The sequence below is a fragment of the Mytilus trossulus genome, chromosome 10 (assembly GCF_036588685.1).
Source record: "Mytilus trossulus isolate FHL-02 chromosome 10, PNRI_Mtr1.1.1.hap1, whole genome shotgun sequence".
Taxonomy (NCBI): domain Eukaryota; kingdom Metazoa; phylum Mollusca; class Bivalvia; order Mytilida; family Mytilidae; genus Mytilus; species Mytilus trossulus.
Window position 1 is genome coordinate 18,874,737 of NC_086382.1, and position 13,167 is coordinate 18,887,903.

At 33.9% G+C, this 13,167-nt stretch overlaps 1 long non-coding RNA gene across 2 annotated transcripts; it reads right to left on the minus strand.

Annotated features, from left to right (window-relative positions):
• Nucleotides 1-1,255: 1,255 nt before the first annotated feature.
• On the minus strand, nt 1,256-3,127 carry LOC134687003 (uncharacterized). 2 transcript variants are annotated; one of them, XR_010101718.1, is made up of 3 exons: nt 2,220-3,127; nt 1,999-2,077; nt 1,256-1,433 (listed from the first exon to the last, which is right to left on the minus strand). It is a non-coding gene; the product is annotated as an uncharacterized LOC134687003 (long non-coding RNA). The 2 variants fall into 2 exon arrangements; XR_010101717.1 differs by having other exon boundaries at nt 2,428-3,123.
• Between the last annotated feature and the right edge of the window lie 10,040 nt (nt 3,128-13,167).

Genomic DNA, 13,167 nt, shown 5'->3' on the forward strand with positions numbered 1-13,167 from the left:
GATTTTCGTCTAAACTATTTAATATTTTGAAAAACGGTTTGTTCCATTATTTAACAAAAAGGTTCCTTCATTTTCTATGCATTTTTTATGACGTTTTGATGACGTCATAGAAAAAATAAAGTGTTCCATACGACAAGGGCAAATCTGTCCCACGGGAGAAAACAAATTGGTATTCCAAATTTGAGAATCAAAAAAAAATATCTAAAAGGAAAAAGGTTAGTAGTTGTGTTTACTACATCAATGTTATTTTGCTTAATTTTATAAATTTAAAGACAAATATCCTGAAAAATGATATATGGTAATTTATGAGCGATTTTTCAAAGGCTTACAAGGTTGTCGCACCGCCATTTTTTGACGTAAAAACGAACTCAACTCAAATTTACATCAATTGTTTGCTTATCGGAGCTCTTATAATGGTAGAATTTTATTATTTTTTAAAATGTTATTTTTCTTAATTTTTCAAAAATCTAAAGTATATCAATTTTCGATAAGTAGTAAAAACGCACCGTCGATTTTGCGGAATCTTACAAGAATGTCGCACATGCTTAAAACCAACGTTTCAGTCGAAGTTTAGGTTTGAACGTTACGAATATTTCGCGACGTTATGTTACGCTTACATGTACGAACATCGCGCGTAACGTCACAGTATTTACCTTTATTTCAACCAAAGAAATACTTTGCATGTGTAAAGTTTAATCCTTTCCAGTGACACAGTGAAAATTTCACACTACATTTCATTGTATATAAGAAAATAATCATCACCGGAAGTAAACAACCCAATTTTTACACTGTTATTTACTGGTTACTTGATCTGGTAACTATGTAACCTTAACGTTCCAAAATATTTTATAAGACCATCAAATAAAAAAAGAATGATGCATTCAGACATCCAACATACATATTTACGACTCAGAAAAATTGAAGTGCATTGAAATGCAGGGTTAATTTTCTACAACTGTCAAATTCAAGGGAATATTTTTTTAGGCCTACTTTTGTATGCAACCGGATGTGGCGTACCATGATTTGGTGGTATTACACCTAAAGAACACCTAAATATCAAATAAACTTAATGTAATTTTTTTCCCTCCATTTGCAAGTTATTTCAAGCTTAACTGTCAAGTTTTGTCTCAGTCAGAGCTATAGTTTCAGAGAATATCACTATAATGTAAGGCCATATCCTACGGCAATTTCAGTCTAATTTCTTCGAAAAATCCTCATTTCAGTGTATCATTATAAAATGCAGTGTTGACTACTATCTGATCATAAACTCATGATCTATGCATTCAAACAATTAAATAGAATACAAAAGACAACTTTAAGATGATAAACAATTTTATTGCACCTTTTAGAGTTCATTTGAAGGTCTGTTTTGGTCTGTTTTGGTCCATTTTTCCTCCTTCCTTCCTTTTTCATCAAAACTTTATATCTTTTGTCTAAAAATTAAAACAAATGTGATTATTTCCCCACAAAAATTAAATAAATATAATGTTAAATCAATAATTAAAGTGTTTAAGCTGAGAGAACTGTCTCTTTAAATGTTAACAGTCTAAACGGAGGTTTCTATAAGTCCTTGTGTGTAACTCAAGTTTTTGGTCTGTTCGCCTAGTGTGACAAATAACGGTTCCCTTTCAGTCAATCATTTATTGTTACTGGTATCAAAGTCTTTTTATTTACTCATAACAGTATATTTCTGATAAATTTATACAAAGAGTCAACTTTCTTGTATTTTACATTAAAAAATGGGGAAAAAGAGTAATAAAAAAATACCTCAAAATGTTTTTAAAAAGGGTTATGTCCCTTGGAATGCTGGTACAAAAAATAATTGGTAAGAATTATAAAGTTTAAGTATGTGAGACTGGATTCTGATTTGTATAAATCCAGTGCAAATAAGTGTTTAGATGATTTATTGTCTGTGCAAAATGTAGACGGCACAATGGCAAATTGTAAACTTTTGCGGCCAAAAAAAAACCAAAAAACATGATGATAGTTGATACTTACTTTTATGCTGAAGTGTCATCTGCAGACCAATTCACATAAAAGATTTTTCAACAGAATGCTCTTCAGAACATGGTAAACACTGAAATAAAAAATTCACATGTTGTATAAACAAAATTGTAAAGGTAATTTAAAATTCAACACAGTAAACTAAATACAGCTTTGTCTGTCCACCCATTTGGCTTAGAAAACACCCGTAAACCCCCAATTCAAGGCAATTTTACCTCAAACGTGCTTTCTGTGTCTAAATCCATTCCGAATTGTCCATGTTTACAATGTATGAACTGGTTTATTTATAACTTTTAAAAATGAAAGTACAATAAGGTCACGAGTGCACATATGGTTTCCCTAAATAGGTGTAATACCACCATTGATTTTTCCCTATTAGTCTTTGTTAAATTGGCACTTTTAAAAAAATTGTACAGTATTTACCTTTATTTCAACCAAAGAAATACTTTGCATGTGTAAAGTTTAATCCTTTCCAGTGACACAGTGAAAATTTCACACTACATTTCATTGCATATAAGAAAATAATCATCACTGGAAGTAAACAACCCAATTTTTACACTGTTATTTACTTGTTACTTGATCTGGTAACTATGTAACCATATCGTTCCAAAATATTTTATAAGACCATCAAATAAAAAAAGAATGATCGATGCATTCAGACATCCAACATACATATTTACGACTCAGAAAAATTTAAGTGCATTGAAATGCAGGGTTAATTTTCTACAACTGTCAAATTCAAGGGAATATTTTTTTAGGCCTACTTTCGTATGCAACCGGATGTGGCGTACCATGATTTGGTGGTATTACACCTAAAACAATCCAAACAATACATTTATAATTCTTATAATCCAGACAGCTTGTCAAGACACAGGGTTTAATGAGTGCTACCTATACTCAAGGACTAAATATAACTAAAACACATATATAATTTTCCTAGCAGCCCGTCAAATGTGATAGACAGTGTTTTTAATTTTTATCTCAAATAATTTCCAGCAGTATGCACATTTTACAAATATTTAACATATACAACGTAATAAATATCAATGTATCAAAAGTGTATTCGATTATATTTCTGAATTTACCCTTCATAGATAGCCAAGGCCGTCCAGGAAAAACCATAAATCATTATTTACCAGTATACACCGTATATGAATGGAAACCTGTATCCATTGCCAATGCTGAAGCCTATCTCAGGACCACACCGTTAATTAGGAAATCAGCAAATGAGCTTACTATGTTGAAAGACAGCTAGATCGAAAGTGAAGTGCTTGAAAAAAAAACAATATAGCTTAACACAAAATTTGACTTCAGGATTGGTCAAGTTTGTCATGCCTTATGAATATTTATGAAAATGTAACAATACAATATTCCCCACTTTACTATACAAACCATGTGAAAATACAATTATTAAATCAATAAAAATGAATACAAATCAGCATATAAAGCATATATACATGAAGGAAATCAGAAAAATTATAATTGATGAAATGCTAAAACTTGTATGCTATGATATTTAAAAATAAGCTTTTACCAAATAATGACAAAAATCCCTATCATTACAATCCTGCTGGCCAGGAACAGCCAGCTAACACGATTGAACTTAGTCAAATTAACTTCCTTAAAAAATGAATTAGTTTTCTCGTTTGAATTGTTTTACATTGTCTTATCGGGGTTCATTATAGCCGACTATGCGGTATGGGCTTTACTGTATGATGACCTATAGTTGTGTCATTTTGGTCTTTTGTGGATAGTTGTCTCATTGGCAATCATACCACATCTTCTTTTTTATATATTGTATAGTTGGAAAAAATTGGAAACTCGTGTCCAAAACCCAATACTGTAAAGAATGTCTCTAAAAAATATATTTTAGACGGTGAAAAAGATGTACAATTATTTAAAACGAAGACAACTGCATGATCATATGAAAAAATATAAATTAAAGCAAAATATATATTACATATATATATTTTAAATATGCAAAAATAAAATTAATGTGACACTACGATTGATGGATAGAAAGCAAAGGTTATCAAAATATGTGAAGAAGTTCCAAAAAATCATTTTTCTTTCGCCATTTATCTTTTTCACTTCATTTTCAAAGAATTAATTAAACCTAGTCAGGGGAAAATAATGAATGTATGATTTAAACTATGAACTCGTCATTACAAAACTGAATTCCAAGAACAAAACATTTCATTATCCAAAATTGACACCAAAAAACGTCTAATTTTACATTATAATGTTCTATATACTGCCTCTGTTCATATGGATTTCTTATACATGAATGTATTGAGTTAAAAGGATATGTTAATAAGGTTGCAAAGTTTTCAAAATAAAATAATGTAGAAATAGAAATGTTATTGTTTACTGTTTTACACCGGTGAAGATGTTATATATTCCTCGTACTGTTACTTGTGTCATCAGATTGAGCTTAAAAACACCTGATCCTGGATTCCAGATTATTACTATTTTGACCCCCTACCATGGTATATTGAACCCCATACTTTAGACCTCTCATGTCAAAAATTCTAGCTGTTCTAACTTCTTTACCTAGTAATAATATTCCAAATAAGTACCGTAGTTTGTATGTATTTAACATGCTAGAAAAAATATTTTGAATATTTTACTTTTCCATGGTATTTTGACACCCCCCCCCCCTTACAATGGTATATTACTATAGACCTTAAATTTAAAAAAATCAGACTATTTTAACTATGTAACATAGTAATAATACTCCAATAAGTAGTTTGTATGTATTTAACATGCTAGAAAAGATGTTTTGAAAATTTTACTAAGCCATGGTATTTTGACTCCTGTACGTTTAAATGCTCTTTTGTTCCGATGTTGGAAAGTTTCGGGCAGAAAGAACTAACTAGCCGAAAAGTTCTGATTGAACTTATCAACTAAGTACTTTGTTTCTGCCTCTGGTTTAAAAGTTCCACCGGAACAAACTGACTAGTTGAAAAGTTCCAACGGAACATATTAACCAGTTAGAAAGTAATTTTTTGCCAAATTCGTCAAAACCGGTACAAACAAACTAGTCCAAAAGTTCCAACGGAACTTATCAACCAGTCACAAAGTTCCATTTGGAGAATTGATGCAAAGTAAAAGCATAACATATCTTTGAAAGTTTTCAAAAGGGAAAAAAATACTAGCAACAAAAGTCAAATGGAACTTATCAACTAGTCACAAAGTTCCTCTTTGTCAAATAAATCTATAAAGGAACTAACAAACAAGTCAAAATTACAAACAGAACTTATCAAATAGTCAGACAGCTACATTCAGAGGATTGGCTAAAAAATGGAAGAACATATCATCAATGAACTTTTAAAAAGCAGAATGAAGTCTAAAAGACCCTAAGCCACAAATGCCTAACTGAACTTATCAAATAGCTACAAAGTTCCTCCTTCATAGGCGAATAAGGCCAAATTGGAGAATAAACTGTACCTTTAAGTTTTCTTTTGATATACACAACTATGAAGTACATATTGTCCAACTAATTGTTTGTTACGGTGGAACTTTCCAACTAGTTGGTTTATACCGAGTGTACTGAATAATTATTATGATATGCTGGAATAATTTGACAAGCTGATTTGTTCCAGAACGATGTAACTAGTTGTTTGTTCCGGCCAGAATTTTTCAACTAGCTACATTGTTCTGGGACTTTTCAACTAGCTACTTTTTTCCGGAACTTTTCAACTGCACTCATAATAAAACAACTAGTTGGAAAGTTCCATCGGAACAAAATGACTAGTTGAAAAGTTCCGCCGGAACAAAGTAACTGGCGGAACATAGTGGCTGTTACATACGTAGTAATAATATTCCAATAAGTAGTTTGTATGTATTTAACATGCTGCAAAAAGTATTTTGAAAATTTTACTTTACCATGGTATTTTGACGCCTCTTCACCATAATCATGGTATATTGAACCCCCTACTATAGACCTTGAATTTTAAAAATTTAACATAGTAATAATACTCCAATAAGTAGTTTGTATGTATTTAACATGCTGGAAAAGATGTTTGAAAATTTTACTTAGCCATGGGATTTTGACCCCTCTGCAGTATATTGAACCCCCTACTATAGACCTCTCGATCATGTCAAAAATTTCTACCTTCTCTAATTCCTTAACTTAGTAATAATATTTCAATAAGTAGTTTGTTTGTATTTAACATTGCTGGAAAAGATGTTTTGAAAATTTTACTTAGCCATGGTATTTTGACCCCTCCCCCCCCCTTAATCATGGTATATTGAACCCCCTACTATAGACCTTGAATTTCAAAAATTCTAGCTATTCCAACTCATTAACAAAGTAATAATACTCCAATAAGTAGTTTGTATGTTTTTAACATGATGAAAAAGATATTTTGAACATTTTACTTTGCCTTGGTATTTTGCCCCCCCCCCCTCGTTTGCGGTATATAGAACCCCCAACTGTAGACCTCTCTTTGGGTTTTGGAAATTTTTGATACACATGTATTGATTTTCCATTATTTTCTTTGTCTTTATTCAAAAGGTTTAAATAGAAATTTATGTTGTGTAAACTTTAATAGACTCAATTCACAAATAAAAAACTTTCAAAAGATTTCAAGTAAGGATTAATAAGCAATGATAAGAAAAATATTTATTCCAAATAAAGGGCCCATGGAGAGCAAAGTAACTTATTACAATGATTTTTATAATTATAATTGTGATTGAGTTGTTTTTCATAATGAAAAATTAAAATCTATATACTTATGTTATTTTTCAATCGTCATTACCTTGTTAGCAAGCAGATACCCAGAAACACTTTTGATTGATTGATTGTAGTTTGCTTTACACCGCATTAGCACAGAAAGGCTATATCATGGCAAGAAACACTTTTGAAGAAGCAGACGTAAACATGTATTTTCATTTGGATAATTTTTTCCTACAATTATTTATTTGATTCAAAATACAAATTATTTGTTTTTTTCCGATTTTTAAATTTCCAAAGCAAATTATATATTGATTCAAAATGTTAGTGTTTACCATAAATAATTTTGAAAATGTAAGAAAATAAAAAAGGCCTTTGTGCAGATTCAAATTTCAAAACAGCAATATTCTCATAACAGCTTCTTTCAATCTTATTGACTGTGCAAATATCAAATATGTATCATTTCAGAATTACATTGTACAATACACACCATATGCAGAACACAGAAAAAAAACCAAAGAAAAATTAAAACAAACAGAAGATCAAACCAAACACTACTGCAAGCTTATACATCATTGAGAACATGCGCAGCAACTGTTGTTAAATGTTAGGTAAGACGCAGCGCTCAAAGAACAATGCATTTCTGAAATGATGAGTTGATATTTGCTTAGTCTACATCAAAACATTCAAGATAAAGATTAAGGTTCTGCTCAAAAACTTTAAATGCATTTAACAAAGATCGACTTCACCGGCAAATGAACCTGCATGTACTTTTCTAAAAATCCATTTTCACTAACAATGACAAAAAGTTAAAAAAATATTTTTCAAAATATCTGTCCATCATTGAATCAAATGCTAGAGGATAGTAATGACCTTTAACAGTTTCAACAATCATTTTCAGCTACAGTTAGTGTCAAATTGGTTAAAATTTAACTGATTGGTCAAAATATCTTTAATGTGATTCATCAGGTCTCAAATAATTATTGTTACCGTAATTTTTGGTCACTGTTATGTAAATTAATTTACCACTGGCAGATTCAGGGAATGGATGAAGGAACATACGCACCCCTTTGATAATATATATTGCATAAAATCATGGAAATGAAATATTGCCTCACTTCATTTAGCAACATTATTTCAGTGTTATGAAATTAAGCCAACCTTTCAAAAATTCTGGATCATCCCCTGTTTACATCTTAAAAAAAGTAGACATTCAACCCTTAGTGCTCTGGGGTTTATCTGAGCAAGTATCATTAGCATATTCATCCAGATATTTTTCAAACTATCAGAATAATGGTTTTGAATATTTACTTGTAGTATAAAAAAACTTTAAATAAATAGCAGTGGCGTATAAAGAACCTTTTCTAGGGAAGGGGAGGGCAGAAAATACTCCAGTCAGGCTTCATGTTATCAGAAAAAACACATCCCACACGTTTTATAAGAACTTATTTCAGAAATTAATGTGGGAATTTTCAAATTTACAGACCTAAAAAAAATATTTATAAATAACTGGATTATATTTTGATCTTTATTTAATGTAAATATATATTCGGACTAAAGATATGAAATTAAAATAATCTGAACCCACTATATTTCTTTCCATATAATATCTAAATTTACACACAAGAATAAACTGATTATTATAAAATATTTTTATACACATTTAATTTGTTCACATGAGATATAATATTTCAATTTAATATATATAAATAACAAACAAATATAATTCCAAAACCAAAAATTCAACAATAACTTAACTTTGATAACTATAACAGCTATTATAGCTACAATATTGTGGTTAACTAATTCCTAGAATAATTACAGGCAACTTGTCTTCTATGTTTTAGATAGATAATGTGTATACATTCATCTATAAAATAAATGAAATCCAAATAATAAAATGCAAAATTTCAATCAAAATAAGACCAATTCCTCCACAGGAAAAGTACCCTAAAACTTTGAGAGAAAACCCATTACACTAATGTATCGATAATTTCTCTCCCTCTCCTTTTCTAATATTCTTTCTATCCCACTTTATATCCTTTCTGTCCCACTTAATATTCTTTCTATCTCAGTCTAATATTGTTTCTCTCCATCTCTATATTCTTGGTCCCTTTATTTTCTTTCTATCTCACTCCAAATTCTTTTTGTCCCACTCTAATATTGTTTCTCTCGATTCTATATCCTTTCTGTCCCACTCTATTCTTTGTCCCTCTATATTCTTTCCATCTCCATTTAATATTGTTTCTCTTCATCTCTAAATCCTTTCTGTCCCCCTCTTTATTCTTTGTCCCTCTATATTCTTTCTATCTCCATTTAATATTGTTTCTCTCCATCTCTATATCCTTTCTGTCCTCCTCTATATTCTTTGTCCCTCTATTTTCTTTCAATCTCACTCTAATATTGTTCCTCTCCCTCTCTAAATTCAATCTTTCTCTTCCTTAACTACCTATTTAAGAAGTACCAAATGTTAGCTTTCCCCAACAGGGACAGGCTGCCAGACTTCTGTTACATCAAGGTGACAGGCTGGCAGACTTCTGTTAAATCAAGGTGACAGGCTGGCAGACTTCTGTAACTTCTAGGTGACAGGCTGGCAGACTTCTGTTACATCAAGGTGACAGGCTGGCAGACTTCTGAAACTTCTAAGTGACAGGCTGGCAGACTTCTGTAACTTGTAGGTGACAGGCTGACAGACTTCTGTAACTTCTAGGTGACAGGCTGGCAGACTTATGTAACTTCTAGGTGACAAGCTGGCAGACTTCTGTAACTTTTAGGTGACAGACTGGCAGACTTCTGTAACTTCTAGGTGACAGGCTGGTATATTTCTGTAACTTCTAGATGACAGGCTGTCAGACTTCTGTTACATCAAGGTGACAGGCTGGCAGACTACTGTAACTTCTGGGTGACAGGCTGGCAGACTTCTGTAACTTCTAGGTGACAGGCTGGCAGACTTCTGTAACTTCTAGATGACAGACTGGCAGACTTCTGTAACTTCTAGGTGACAGGCTGGCAGACGTCTGTAACTTCTAGGTGACAGGCTGGCAGACTTCTGTAACTTTAAGGTGACAGGCTGGCAGACTTCTGTAACTTTTAGGTGACAGGCTGGCAGACTTCTATAACTTCAAGGTGACAGGCTGGCAGACTTCTGTAACTTCTAGGTGACAGGCTGGCAGACTTCTGTAACTTCTAGGTGACAGGCTGGTAGACTTCTGTAACTTCTAGGTGACAGGCTGGCAGACTTCTGTTACATCAAGGTGACAGGCTGGCAGACTTCTGTAACTTCTAGGTGACAGGCTGCCAGACTTCTGTTACATCAAGGTGACAGGCTGGCAGACTTCTGTTACATCAAAGTGACAGGCTGGCAGACTTCTGTAACTTCTAGGTGACAGGCTGGCAGACTTCTGTTACATCAAGGTGAAAATCTGGTGTAATAAATACAAATTCTATTCATTAGTTGTCTGTGTCGGCCCTGTAAAAAATCCAAATAATATTTATTAGATTTCTGTGCGAGACTGTCTATCCATCAAGTCCTCAAAGAAGCCCTTCATAAGCTCTTAGGTAGATTGCTTATACTGCTGCAGGATACGTAGTGGAACTATTATACTACCCCGTCCATGACACCAACAACGGAGCCACTCTTCAAAGTGTATGACTTACAAGACAATGCTCTTGGTCCATTCTGAAATAAATACAAATTCAATGTATTAGTTGTCTGTTTTGGCCCTGTAAAAAATACAAAATTGATGTATTAGTGCAACACGTTGGACAGAGTTTTACTGCCTGGTCGGAAGAAGACCAAAGTGACCATATTTCTATTCCCCAGTCACCCTTGGGGAAATGGAGGGGGAGAGGGCGTAGGGGTTTTACTGATATAAACTTTTAATACAAACTGCATACAACTTGCAATAAATGTAGGTTGAAAGCATTCAAAGTGCAATTTTTCATATAATTGATTTCCAACATAACAGCATATGTATGTCTTTTAAACTAGTTCAGTGATTTTGAAATTTTCCGATATAAACTCATATAAAATCCTCTCAATACTATCTTCTGATTGTAAAGCAGCTTCTGTCCAAGTTTGGTAAAAATCAAGGTTGGTTTACAAAAGATTAAAAATAAAATTTCAAAAACTTTTAACCACAGAGTAAATATTTGTGGACGCCGCCAACACTGCCAGAATGAAGGATCGATATGTTTTGCTTTTTTGACAAAAGTAGAAGGCATGACAAAAATCAAATCTCTATACATGAAAGTTCAAGGTTAAGGTACATAGATATATTTATCTGAGACTTAAGTTCCTGTGTGGATGATGAATAAATTACAGGCTGGCAGACTTCTGCTTTTTCAAGGTGACAGGCTGGCAGACTTCTGTAACTTGTAGGTGACAGGCTGGCAGACTTCTGTAACTTCTAGGTGACAGGCTGGCAGACTTCTGTAACTTCTAGGTGACAGGCTGGCAGACTACTGTAACTTCTAGGTGACAGGCTGGCAGACTTCTGTAACTTCTAGGTGACAGGCTGGCAGACTTCTGTAACTTCTAGGTGACAGGCTGGCAGACTTCTGTAACTTCTAAGTGACAGGCTGGCAGACTACTGTAACTTCTAGGTGACAGGCTGCCAGACTTCTGTTACATCAAAGTGACAGGCTGGCAGACTTCTGTTACATCAAAGTGACAGGCTGGCAGACTTCTGTAACTTCAGAGTGACAGGCTGGCAGACTTCTGTTACATCAAAGTGACAGGCTGCCAGACTTCTGTTACATCAAGGTGACAGGCTGGCAGACTTCTGTAACTTCTAGGTGACAGGCTGGCAGACTTCTGTTACATCAAGGTGAAAATCTGGTGAAATAAATACAAATTCTATTCATTAGTTGTCTGTGTCGGCCCTGTAAAAAATCCAAATAATATTTATTAGATTTCTGTGCGAGACTGTCTATCCATCAAGTCCTCAAAGAAGCCCTTCATAAGCTCTTAGGTAGATTGCTTATACTGCTGCAGGATACGTAGTGGAACTATTATACTACCCCGTCCATGACACCAACAACGGAGCCACTCTTCAAAGTGTATGACTTACAAGACAATTCTCTTGGTCCATTCTGAAATAAATACAAATTCAATGTATTAGTTGTCTGTTTTGGCCCTGTAAAAAATACAAAATTGATGTATTAGTGCAACACGTTGGACAGAGTTTTACTGCCTGGTCGGAAGAAGACCAAAGTGACCATATTTCTATTCCCCAGTCACCCTTGGGGAAATGGAGGGGGAGAGGGCGTAGGGGTTTTACTGATATAAACTTTTAATACAAACTGCATACAACTTGCAATAAATGTAGGTTGAAAGCATTCAAAGTGCAATTTTTCATATAATTGATTTCCAACATAACAGCATATGTCTTTAAAACTAGTTCAGTGATTTTGAAATTTTCCGATATAAACTCATATAAATTCCTCTCAATACTATCTTCTGATTGTAAAGCAGCTTCTGTCCAAGTTTGGTAAAAATCAAGGTTGGTTTACAAAAGATTAAAAATAAAATTTCAAAAACTTTTAACCACAGAGTAAATATTTGTGGACGCCGCCAACACTGCCGGAATGAAGGATCGATATGTTTTACTTTTTTGACAAAAGTAGAAGGCATGACAAAAATCAAATCTCTATACATGAAAGTTCAAGGTTAAGGTACATAGATATATTTATCTGAGACTTAAGTTCCTGTGTGGATGATGAATAAATAACAGGCTGGCAGACTTCTGCTTTTTCAAGGTGACAGGCTGGCAGACTTCTGTAACTTGTAGGTGAGAGGCTGGCATACTTCTGTAACTTCTAGGTGACAGGCTGGCAGACTTCTGTAACTTCTAGGTGACAGGCTGGCAGACTACTGTAACTTCTAGGTGACAGGCTGGCAGACTTCTGTAACTTCTAGGTGACAGGCTGGCAGACTTCTGTAACTTCTAGGTGACAGGCTGGCAGACTTCTGTAACTTCTAAGTAACAGGCTGGCAGACTACTGTAACTTGTAGGTGACAGGCTGCCAGACTTCTGTTACATCAAGGTGACAGGCTGGCAGACTTCTGTTACATCAAAGTGACAGGCTGGCAGACTTCTGTTACATCAAAGTGACAGGCTGGCAGACTTCTGTTACATCAAAGTGACAGGCTGCCAGACTTCTGTTACTTCAAAGTGACAGGCTGGCAGACTTCTGTTACATCAAGGTGACAGGCTGGCAGACTTCTGTTACATCAAAGTGACAGGCTGCCAGACTTCTGTTACATCAAGGTGACAGGCTGCCAGACTTCTGTAACTTCTAGGTGACAGGTTTGCAGACTTCTGTTACATCAAGGTGAAAGGCTGTTGAAATAAATACAAATTCAATTCATTAGTTGTCTGTGTCGGCCCTGTAAAAAATCCAAATAATATTTATTAGATTTCTGTGCGAGACTGTCTATCCATCAAGTCCTCAAAGAAGCCCTTCATAAGCTCTTAGGTAGA